Raw genomic sequence first — 13,666 nt, 5'->3', positions numbered from 1 at the left:
ATAATCCCACACGATCCGTGTCCTATAATCCCACATGACCCCCAGTGTCCTATAATCCCACACGACCCCCCAGTGACCTATAATCCGACATGACCCCCAGTGTCCTATGATCCCACACGACCCCCAGTGTCCTATAATCCCACATGACCCCCGGTGTCCTATAATCACACACGATCCCCAGTGCCCTATAATCCCACACGACCCCCCGTGTCCTGCAATCCCACACGACCCCCAAGTGTCCTATAATCCCACATGACACACAGTGTCGTATAATCCCACACGACCCCCAGTGTCCTATATTCCCAGACGACCCCCAGTGTCCTATAATCCCACGTGACCCCCAGTGTCCTATAATCACACACGACCCCCAGTGTCCTTTAATCCCACACGACCCCCAGTGTCCCATAATCCCACATGACCCCCAGTGCCCTATAATCCAACACGATCCCTTTTCCTATAATCCCACACGACACCCAGTGTCCTATAATCCCACATGACCCCGTGTCCCATAATCCCACACGATCCCTTTTCCTATAATCCCACACGACACTCAGTGTCCTATAATCCCACACGACCCCCAGTGTCCTATAATCCCACATGACCCCCAGTGCACTATAATCCAACACGATCCCTTTTCCTATAATCCCACACGACACTCAGTGTCCTATAATCCCACACGACCCCCAGCGAACTATAATTCCACACGACCCCCAGTTTCCTATAATCCCACATGATCCCCAGTGCCCTATAATCCTACCCAAACCCCAGTGTCCTATAATCCCACATAAACCCCAATGTCCTACAATCCCACACGATCCCCAGTGTCCTATAATCCCACATGGTCCCCAGTGCCCTATAATCCCACACGATCCCCAGTGTCCTATAATCCCACACGACCCCCAGTGTCCTATAATCCCACACGACCCCCAGTGTCCTATAATCCCACACAACCCCCAGTGTCCTATAATCCCACACGACCCCCAGTGTCCCATAATCCCTCATGACCCCTAGTATCCTATAATCCCACATGACCGCCAGTGTCATATAATCCCACATGACCCCCAGTGTCCTATAATCGCACACGATCCCCAGTGTCCTAAAATCCCACACGACCCCCAGTGTCCTATAATCACACACGACCTCCAGTGTCCTATAATCCCACACGACCCCCAGTGACCTATAATTCCACACGAACCCCAGTTTCCTATAATCCCACAAGGTCCCCAGTGCCCTATAATCCCACCCAACCCCCAGTGTCCTATAATCCCACATAATCCCAATGTCCTACAATCCCACACTATCCCCAGTGTCCTATAATCCCACATGACCCCCAGTGCCCTATAATCCCACAAGACCCCCAGTGCCCTATAAACCCACATGACCCCCAGTTTCCTATAATCCCACACGATCCGTGTCCTATAATCCCACATGACCCCCAGTGTCCTATAATCCCACACGACACCCAGTGACCTATAATCCCACATGACCCCCAGTGTCCTATGATCCCACACGACCCCCAGTGTCCTATAATCCCACACGACCCCCCGTGTCCTATAATCCCACACGACCCCCAAGTGTCCTTTACCCCCACATGACACCCAGTGTCGTATAATCCCACATGACCCCCAGTGTCCTATAATCCCAGACGACCCCCATTGTCCTTTAATCCCACATGACCCCCAGTGTCCGAAAATCACACACGACCCCCGGTGTCCTTTAATCCCACACCACCCCCAGTGTCCAATAATCCCACATGTCCCCCAGTGCCCTATAATCCAACACGATCCCTTTTCCTATAATCCCACATGACCCCCGGTGCCCTATAATACCACATGACCCCCAATGTCCTATAATCCCACACGACCCCCATGTCCTATAATCCCACACGACACCCAGTGTCCTATAATCCCACACGACACCCAGTGTCCTATAATCCCACACGACCCCCAGTGACCTATAATTCCACACGACCCCCAGTTTCCTATTATCCCACATGATCCCCAGTGCCCTATAATCCCACCCAACCCCCAGTGTCCTATAATCCCACATAACCCTCAATGTCCTACAACCCCACACAATCCCCAGTGTCCTATAATCCCACATGATCCCCAGTGCCCTATAATCCCACACGATCCACAGTGTCCTATAATCCCACACGATCCCCAGTGTCCTATAATCCCACACGACCCCCAGTGTCCCATAATCCCACATGACCCCCAGTATCCTATAATCCCACACGAGCCCCAGTGTTCTATAATCCCACATGACCTGCAGTGTCCTATAATCCCACATGACCCCCAGTGTCCGATAATCCCACATGACCCCCAGTGTCCTATAATCGCACACGATCCCCAGTGTTCTAAAATCCCACACGATCCCCAGTGTCCTATAATCACACACGATCCCCAGTGTCCTATAATCCCACACGACCCCCAGTGCCCTATAAACCCACATAACCCCCAGTGTCCTATAATCCCACACGATCCGTGTCCTATAATCCCACATGACCCCCAGTGTCCTATAATCCCACACGACCCCCCAGTGACCTATAATCTCACATGACCCCCAGTGTCCTATGATCCCACACGACCCCCAGTGTCCTATAATCCCACATGACCCCCGGTGTCCTATAATCACACACGATCCCCAGAGCCCTATAATCCCACACGACCCCCCGAGTCCTGTAATCCCACACGACCCCCAAGTGTCGTATAATCGCACATGACACCCAGTGTCGTATAATCCCACACGACCCCCAGTGTCCTATAATTCCACACAACCCCCAGTGTCCTATAATCCCGCATGACCCCCAGTGTCCTATAATCCCACATGACCCCCAGTGTCCTATAATCCCGCACAACCCGCAGTGTCCTATAATCCCACATGATCCCCCGTGCCCCATAATCCCAAAGGACCCTAAGTGCCCTATAATCCCACACGACCCTCAGTGTCCTATAATCCCACATGACCTCGTGTCCTATAATCCCACATGACCCCCAGTGTCCTATAATCCCACACGACCCCCAGTGTCCTATAATCACACACGATCCCCAGTGCCCTATAATCCCACACGAACCCCGTGTCCTATAATCCCACACGACCCCCAGTGTCCAAAAATCCCACATGACCCCCAGTGCCCTATAATCCCACATGATCCCCAGTGCCATATAACAACACATGACCCCCAGTGTCCTATAATCCAACATGACCCCCATGTCCTATAATCCCACACGACACACAGTGTCCTATAATCCCACACGACCCCCAGTGTCCAATAATCCCACATGACCCCCAGTGACCTATAATCCCACATGACCCCCAGTGTCCTATAATCCCACATGATCCCCAGTGCCCTATAATCCCATATGACCCCCAGTGTCCTATAATCCCACACGACCCCCAGTGCCCTATAATCCCACACGACCCCCAGTGTCCTATTATCCCACACGATCCAAAGGGTCCTAAAATCCCACATGATCCCCAGTGTCCTATAATCCCACATGACCCCCCGTGCCCTATAATCCCACATGACCCCCAGTGTCCTATAATCGCACACGACCCCCAGTGCCCTATAAACCCACATGACCCCCAGTGTCCTATAATCCCACACGATCCATGTCCTATAACCCCACATGGGCCCCAGTGTCCTATAATCCCACACGACCCCCAGTTTCCTATTATCGCACACGACCCCCAGTGCCCTATAAACCCACATAACCCCCAGTGTCCTATAATCCCACACGATCCGTGTCCTATAATCCCACATGACCCCCAGTGTCCTATAATCCCACACGATCCCCCAGTGACCTATAATCTCACATGACCCCCAGTGTCCTATGATCCCACACGACCCCCAGTGTCCTATAATCCCACATGACCCCCGGTGTCCTATAATCACACACGATCCCCAGAGCCCTATAATCCCACACGACCCCCCGAGTCCTGTAATCCCACACGACCCCCAAGTGTCGTATAATCGCACATGACACCCAGTGTCGTATAATCCCACACGACCCCCAGTGTCCTATAATCCCAGATGACCCCCAGTGTCCTATAATCCCACATGACCCCCAGTGTCCTATAATCACATATGACCCCCAGTGTCCTTTAATCCCACATGACCCCCAGTGTCCCATAATCCCACATGACCCCCAGTGCCCTATAATACCACATGACCCACAGTGTCCTATAATCCCACACGACCCCCATGTCCTATAATCCCACACGACACCCAGTGTCCTATAATCCAACACGACACTCAGTGTCCTATAATCCCACACGACCCCCAGTGACCTATAATTCCACACGACCCCAGTTTCTATAATCCCACATGATCCCAGTGCGCTATAATCGCACCCAACCCCCAGTGTCTTATAATCCACATAAACCCAATGTTCTACAATCCCCCCACATGATCCCCAGTGTCTTTTAATCCCACATGATCACAGTGCCTATATCAAACTCAGTGTCCCTACTAATCCCAACGATCCGAGTTCAACGACCAGTTCAATAAACACCACCGACCAGTGTCCAATAATCCACATACCACCAGTGCCATAATCCTCATGACCCAGTATCCCTATCAATGACCCCCAGTGTCCATAATGCCTCATGACCCCCAGTATCCTATAATGCCACATGACCCCCAGTGTCCTATAATCCCACATGACCCCCAGTGTCCTATAATCGCACACGATCCCCAGTGTCCTAAAATCCCACACGACACCCAGTGTCCTATAATCACACACGACCTCCAGTGTCCTATAATCACACACGATCCCCAGTGCCCTATAATCCCACACGACCCCCCGTGTCCTATAATCCCACACGACCCCCAAGTGTCCTATAATCCCACATGACACCCAGTGTCGTATAATCCCACACGACCCCCAGTGTCCTATAATCCCAGACGACCCCCGTGTCCTATAATCCCACATGACCCCCAGTGTCCTATAATCCCACACGACCCCCAAGTGTCCTATAATCCCACATGACACCCAGTGTCGTATAATCCCACACGACCCCCAGTGTCCTATAATCCCCCACGATAACCAGTGTCCTATAATCTCACACGACCCCCAGTGTCCCATAATCCCACATGACACCCAGTGTCCTATAATCCCACACGACCCCCATGTCCTATAATCCCACACGACACCCAGTGTCATATAATCCCACAGGACCCCCAGTGTCCCATAATCCCACATGACACCCAGTGTCCTATAATCCCACAGGACCCCCATGTCCTATAATCCCACACGATCCCCAGTGTCATATAATCCCACAGGACCCCCAGTGTCCCATAATCCCACATGACCCCCAGTATCCTATAATCCCACACGAGCCCCAGTGTCCTATAATCCCGCATGACCCGCAGTGTCCTATAATCCCACATGACCCCCAGTGTCCTATAATACCACACAACCCCCAGAGTCCTATAATCCCACATGACCCCCAGTGTCCCATAATCCCACATGACCCCCAGTGTCCTATAATACCACACGATCGCCAGTGTCCTATAATCCCAGAGGACTCCCAGTGTCCCATAATCCCACATGATCCCAAGTTTCCTCTAATCCCACAGGACCCCAGTGTCCTATAATCCCACACGCCCCCCCAGTGCCCTATACTCCCACACGATCCCCAGTGTCCCATAATCCCACACGACCCCCAGTGTCCTATAATCCCACATGACCCGCAGTGTCCTATAATCCCACATGACCCCAGTGTCCTATAATACCACACGATCGCCAGTGTCCTATAATCCCAGAGGACTCCCAGTGTCCTATAAGTCTACATGACCCCCAGTGTCCTATAATTCCACACAACCCCCAGTGTCCTATAATCCCACACGACCCCCAGTTTCCTATAATCCCGCACGGCCCGCAGTGTCCTATAATCCCACATGATCCCCAGTGCCCTATAATCCCAAAGAACCCCCAGTGTCCTATAATCCCACATGATCCCCAGTGCCCTATAATCCCACACGATCCCCAGTGTCCTATAATCCCACACGACCCCCAGCGTCCTATAATCCCACACGATCCCCAGTGTCCTATAATCCCACATGACCCGCAGTGTCCTATAACCCACATGACCCCAGTGTCCTATAATACCACACAATCGCCAGTGTCCTATAATCCCAGAGGACTCCCAGTGTCCCATAAGTCTACATGACCCCCAGTGTCCTATAATTCCACACAACCCCCAGTGTCCTATAATCCCACACGACCCCCAGTTTCCTATAATCCCGCACGGCCCGTAGTGTCCTATAATCCCACATGATCCCCAGTGCCCTATAATCCCAAAGAACCCCCAGTGTCCTATAATCCCACATGATCCCCAGTGCCCTATAATCCCACACGATCCCCAGTGTCCTATAATCCCACACGACCCCCAGCGTCCTATAATCCCACACGATCCCCAGTGTCCTATAATCCCACACGACCCCCAGTGACCCATAATCCCACATGTCCCCCAGTATCCTATAATCCCACACGAGCCCCAGTGTCCTATAATCCCACACGATCCCCAGTGTCCTATAATCCCACATGACTCCCATTGTCCTATAATCCCACATGAACACCAGTGTCCTAAAATCCCACACGACCCCCAGTGCCCTATAATCCCACACGATCCCCAGTGTCCTATAATCCCACACGATCCCCAGTGTCCTATAATCCCACACGACCCCCAGTGCCCTATAATCACACACGACTCCCAGTGTCCTATAATCCCACACGACCCCCAGTGTCCTATAATCCCACACGACCCCCAGTGTCCTATTATCCCACACGACCCCCAGTGTCCTATAATCCCACACGACCCCCAGTGTCCTATAATCCCACATGACACCCAGTGTCCTATAATTCCACATGACCCCCAGTGTCCTATAATCCCACACGACCCCCAGTGTCCTATAATTCCACACAACCCCCAGTGTCCTATAATCCCACACGACACTCAGTGTCCTATAATCCCACACGACCCCCAGTGACCTATAATTCCACACGAACCCCAGTTTCCTATAATCCCACATGATCCCCAGTGCCCTATAATCGCACCCAACCCCCAGTGTCTTATAATCCCACATAAACCCCCAGTGCCCTATAAACCCACATGACCCCCAGTGTCCTATAATCCCACACGATCCATGTCCTATAACCCCACATGGGCCCCAGTGTCCTATAATCCCACACGACCCCCAGTTTCCTATAATCGCACACGACCCCCAGTGCCCTATAAACCCACATAACCCCCAGTGTCCTATAATCCCACACGATCCGTGTCCTATAATCCCACATGACCCCCAGTGTCCTATAATCCCACACGACCCCCCAGTGACCTATAATCTCACATGACCCCCAGTGTCCTATGATCCCACACGACCCCCAGTGTCCTATAATCCCACATGACCCCCGGTGTCCTATAATCACACACGATCCCCAGAGCCCTATAATCCCACACGACCCCCCGAGTCCTGTAATCCCACATGACCGCCAAGTGTCGTATAATCGCACATGACACCCAGTGTCGTATAATCCCACACGACCCCCAGTGTCCTATAATCCCAGATGACCCCCAGTGTCCTATAATCCCACATGACCCCCAGTGTCCTATAATCACACATGACCCCCAGTGTCCTATAATCCCACATGACCCCCAGTGTCCCATAATCCCACATGACCCCCAGTGCCCTATAATACCACATGACCCACAGTGTCCTATAATCCCACACGACCCCCATGTCCTATAATCCCACACGACACCCAGTGTCCTATAATCCAACACGACACTCAGTGTCCTATAATCCCACACGACCCCCAGTGACCTATAATTCCACACGACCCCCAGTTTCCTATAATCCCACATGATCCCCAGTGCGCTATAATCGCACCCAACCCCCAGTGTCTTATAATCCCACATAAACCCCAATGTCCTACAATCCCACATGATCCCCAGTGTCTTTTAATCCCACATGATCACCAGTGCCCTATAATCCCAAACGATCCCCAGTGTCCTATAATCCCACACGACCCCCAGTGTCCTATAATCCCACATGACCCCCAGTGCCCTATAATCCAACACAACCCCCAGTCTCCTATAATCCCACACGACCCCCAGTGTCCTATAATCCCACACGACCCCCAGTGTCCAGTAATCCCACACGATCCCCAGTGCCCTATAATCCCACACGACCCCCAGTGTCCCATAATCCCTCATGACCCCCAGTATCCTATAATGCCACATGACCCCCAGTGTCCTATAATCCCACATGACCCCCAGTGTCCTATAATCGCACACGATCCCCAGTGTCCTAAAATCCCACACGACCCCCAGTGTCCTATAATCACACACGACCTCCAGTGTCCTATAATCACACACGATCCCCAGTGCCCTATAATCCCACACGACCCCCCGTGTCCTATAATCCCACACGACCCCCAAGTGTCCTATAATCCCACATGACACCCAGTGTCGTATAATCCCACACGACCCCCAGTGTCCTATAATCCCAGACGACCCCCGTGTCCTATAATCCCACATGACCCCCAGTGTCCTATAATCCCACACGACCCCCAAGTGTCCTATAATCCCACATGACACCCAGTGTCGTATAATCCCACACGACCCCCAGTGTCCTATAATCCCCCACGATCACCAGTGTCCTATAATCTCACACGACCCCCAGTGTCCCATAATCCCACATGACACCCAGTGTCCTATAATCCCACACGACCCCCATGTCCTATAATCCCACATGACCCCCAGTGTCCTATAATCCCACACGACCCCCAGTGTCCTATAATCCCACACGAGACCCTGTGTCCTATAATCCCACACGATCCCCAGTGTCCTATAATCCCACACGGCCCCCAGTGTCCTATAATCCCACACAACCCCCAGTGTCCTATAATCCCACACGATCCCCAGTGTCCTATAATCCCACACAATCCCCAGTGTCGTATAATCCCACATGACACCGTGTCCTATAATCCCACACGACCCCCTATGTCCTATAATCCCACACGACCCCCAGTGTCCTATAATCCCACACGATCCCCCCTGCCCTATAATCCCTCATGACCCCCAGTGTCCTATAATACCACACGACCCCCAGTGACCTATAAACCCACACGGCCCCCAGTGTCCTATAATCCCTCATGAACCCCAGTGTCCTATAATCCCACATGACCCCCAGTGTCCTTTAATCCCACACGACCCCCAGTGTCCTATAATCCCACATGACCCCCAGTGCCCTATAATCCCACATGACCCCCAGTGTCCCATAATCCCACACGACCCCCAGTGGCCTATAATCCCACATGACCCCCAGTGTCCCATAATCACACATGACCCCCAGTGTCCTATAATACCACACGATCGCCAGTGTCCTATAATCCCAGAGGACTCCCAGTGTTGAATAATCCCAACTGATCCCAAGTTTCCTCTAATCCCACACGAGCCCCAGTGTCCTATAATCCCACATGACCCGCAGTGTCCTATAATCCCACATGACCCCCAGTGTCCTATCATCCCACATGACCCCCAGGGTCCGATAATCCCACACGACCTCCAGTGTCCTATAATCCCACACGACCCCCAGTGTCCTATAATCCCACATGATCCCCAGTGTCCTATAATCCCACACGACCCCCCATGTCCTATAATCCCACACGACCCCCAGTGTTGTATAATCCCACACGATCCCAGTGTCCTATAATCCCACATGACCCCCAGTGTCGTATAATCCCACACGACCCCCATTGTCCTATAATCACACATGATCCCCAGTGTCCTATAATCCAACTCAAATCCCCGTGTCCTATAATCCCACATGACCCCCAGTGTCCTATAATCCCACACGACCCCCAGTGTCCTATAACCCAACACGATCCCCAGTGTCCTATAATCCCACACGATCCCCAGTGTCCTATAATCCCACACGACCCCCAGTGTCCCATAATCCCACATGACCCCCAGTATCCTATAATCCCACACGAGCCCCAGTGTCCTATAATCCCACATGATCCCCAGTGTCCGATAATCCCACATGACCCCCAGTGTCCTATAATCGCACACGATCCCCAGTGTTCTAAAATCCCACACGACCCCCAGTGTCCTATAATCACACACGACCTCCAGTGTCCTATAATCACACACGATCCCCAGTGTCCTATAATCCCACACGACCCCCAGTGTCCTATAATCCCACATGATCCCCAGTGTCCTATAACCCCACATGATCCCCAGTGTCCTATAACCCCACATGACCCCATGTCCTATAATTCCACACGACCCCCAGTGTCCTATAATCCCACACGACCCCCAGTGACCTATAATTCCACACGACCCCCAGTTTCCTATAATCCCACATGATCCCCAGTGCCCTATAATCCCACCCAACCCCCAGTGTCCTATAATCCCACATAATCCCAATGTCCTACAATCCCACACTATCCCCAGTGTCCTATAATCCCACATGATCCCCAGTGCCGTATAATCCCACACGATCCCCAGTTTCCTATAATCCCACACGATCCCCAGTGTCCTATAATCCCACCTGACCCCCCGTGTCCTATAATCCCACACGACCCCCAGTGCCCTATAAACCCACATGACCCCTAGTGTCCTATAATCCCACACGACCCCCAGTGACCTATAATTCCACACGACCCCCAGTTTCCTATAATCCCACATGATCCCCAGTGCGCTATTATCGCACCCAACCCCCAGTGTCTTATAATCCCACATAAACCCCAATGTCCTACAATCCCACATGATCCCCAGTGTCTTTTAATCCCACATGATCACCAGTGCCCTATAATCCCAAACGATCCCCAGTGTCCTATAATCCCACACGACCCCCAGTGTCCTATAGTCCCACATGACCCCCAGTGCCCTATAATCCAACACGACCCCCAGTCTCCTATAATCCCACACGACCCCCAGTGTCCTATAATCCCACACGACCCCCAGTGTCCAGTAATCCCACACGATCCCCAGTGCCCTATAATCCCACACGACCCCCAGTGTCCCATAATCCCTCATGACCCCCAGTATCCTATAATGCCACATGACCCCCAGTGTCCTATAATCCCACATGACCCCCAGTGTCCTATAATCGCACACGATCCCCAGTGTCCTAAAATCCCACACGACCCCCAGTGTCCTATAATCACACACGACCTCCAGTGTCCTATAATCACACACGATCCCCAGTGCCCTATAATCCCACACGACCCCCCGTGTCCTATAATCCCACACGACCCCCAAGTGTCCTATAATCCCACATGACACCCAGTGTCGTATAATCCCACATGACCCCCAGTGTCCTATAATCCCAGACGACCCCCGTGTCCTATAATCCCACATGACCCCCAGTGTCCTATAATCCCACACGACCCCCAAGTGTCCTATAATCCCACATGACACCCAGTGTCGTATAATCCCACACGACCCCCAGTGTCCTATAATCCCCCACGATCACCAGTGTCCTATAATCTCACACGACCCCCAGTGTCCCATAATCCCACATGACACCCAGTGTCCTATAATCCCACACGACCCCCATGTCCTATAATCCCACACGACCCCCAGTGTCCTATAATCCCACACGACCCCCAGTGTCCTATAATCCCACACGAGACCCTGTGTCCTATAATCCCACACGATCCCCAGTGTCCTATAATCCCACACGACCCCCAGTGTCCTATAATCCCACACAACCCCCAGTGTCCTATAATCCCACACGATCCCCAGTGTCCTATAATCCCACACAATCCCCAGTGTCGTATAATCCCACATGACCCCGTGTCCTATAATCCCACACGACCCCTTATGTCCTATAATCCCACACGACCCCCAGTGTCCTATAATCCCACACGATCCCCCCTGCCCTATAATCCCTCATGACCCCCAGTGTCCTATAATACCACACGACCCCCAGTGACCTATAAACCCACACGGCCCCCAGTGTCCTATAATCCCTCATGACCCCCAGTGTCCTATAATCCCACATGACCCCCAGTGCCCTATAATCCCACATGACCCCCAGTGCCCTATAATCCCACATGACCCCCAGTGTCCCATAATCCCACACGACCCCCAGTGGCCTATAATCCCACATGACCCCCAGTGTCCCATAATCACACATGACCCCCAGTGTCCTATAATACCACACGATCGCCAGTGTCCTATAATCCCAGAGGACTCCCAGTGTCCCATAATCCCACACGACCCCCAGTGGCCTATAATCCCACACGAGCCCCAGTGTCCTATAATCCCACATGACCCGCAGTGTCCTATAATCCCACATGACCCCCAGTGTCCTATCATCCCACATGACCCACAGGGTCCGATAATCCCACACGACCTCCAGTGTCCTATAATCCCACACGACCCCCAGTGTCCTATAATCCCACACGATCCCCAGTGTCCTATAATCCCACACGACCCCCCATGTCCTATAATCCCACACGACCCCCAGTGTTGTATAATCCCACACGATCCCAGTGTCCTATAATCCCACATGACCCCCAGTGTCGTATAATCCCACACGACCCCCAGTGTCCTATAATCCCACATGATCCCCAGTGTCCTATAATCCAACTCAAATCCCCGTGTCCTATAATCCCACATGACCCCCAGTGTCCTATAATCCCACACGACCCCCAGTGTCCTATAACCCAACACGATCCCCAGTGTCCTATAATCCCACACGATCCCCAGTGTCCTATAATCCCACACGACCCCCAGTGTCCCATAATCCCACATGACCCCCAGTATCCTATAATCCCACACGAGCCCCAGTGTCCTATAATCCCACATGATCCCCAGTGTCCGATAATCCCACATGACCCCCAGTGTCCTATAATCGCACACGATCCCCAGTGTTCTAAAATCCCACACGACCCCCAGTGTCCTATAATCACACACGACCTCCAGTGTCCTATAATCACACACGATCCCCAGTATCCTATAATCCCACACGACCCCCAGTGTCCTATAATCCCACATGATCCCCAGTGTCCTATAACCCCACATGATCCCCAGTGTCCTATAACCCCACATGACCCCATGTCCTATAATTCCACACGACCCCCAGTGTCCTATAATCCCACACGACCCCCAGTGACCTATAATTCCACACGACCCCCAGTTTCCTATAATCCCACATGATCCCCAGTGCCCTATAATCCCACCCAACCCCCAGTGTCCTATAATCCCACATAATCCCAATGTCCTACAATCCCACACTATCCCCAGTGTCCTATAATCCCACATGATCCCCAGTGCCCTATAATCCCACACGATCCCCAGTTTCCTATAATCCCACACGATCCCCAGTGTCCTATAATCCCACATGACCCCTCGTGTCCTATAATCCCACACGACCCCCAGTGCCCTATAAACCCACATGACCCCTAGTGTCCTATAATCCCACACGACCCCCCAGTGACCTATAATCCCACATGACCCCCAGTGTCCTATGATCCCACACGACCCCCAGTGTCCTATAATCCCACATGACCCCCAGTGTCCTATAATCCCACACGACCCCCAGTGTCCTATAATCCCACACGACCCCCGGTGTCCTATAATCCCACATGACACCCAGTGTCGTATAATCCCACACGACCCCCAGTGTCCTATAATCCCAGAC

Source organism: Somniosus microcephalus, chromosome 11 (assembly GCF_052327205.1).
Source record: "Somniosus microcephalus isolate GS21.2 chromosome 11, FLI_Smic_1.0, whole genome shotgun sequence".
Lineage (NCBI taxonomy): Eukaryota > Metazoa > Chordata > Chondrichthyes > Squaliformes > Somniosidae > Somniosus > Somniosus microcephalus.
This window is presented reverse-complemented; position numbering follows the sequence as displayed.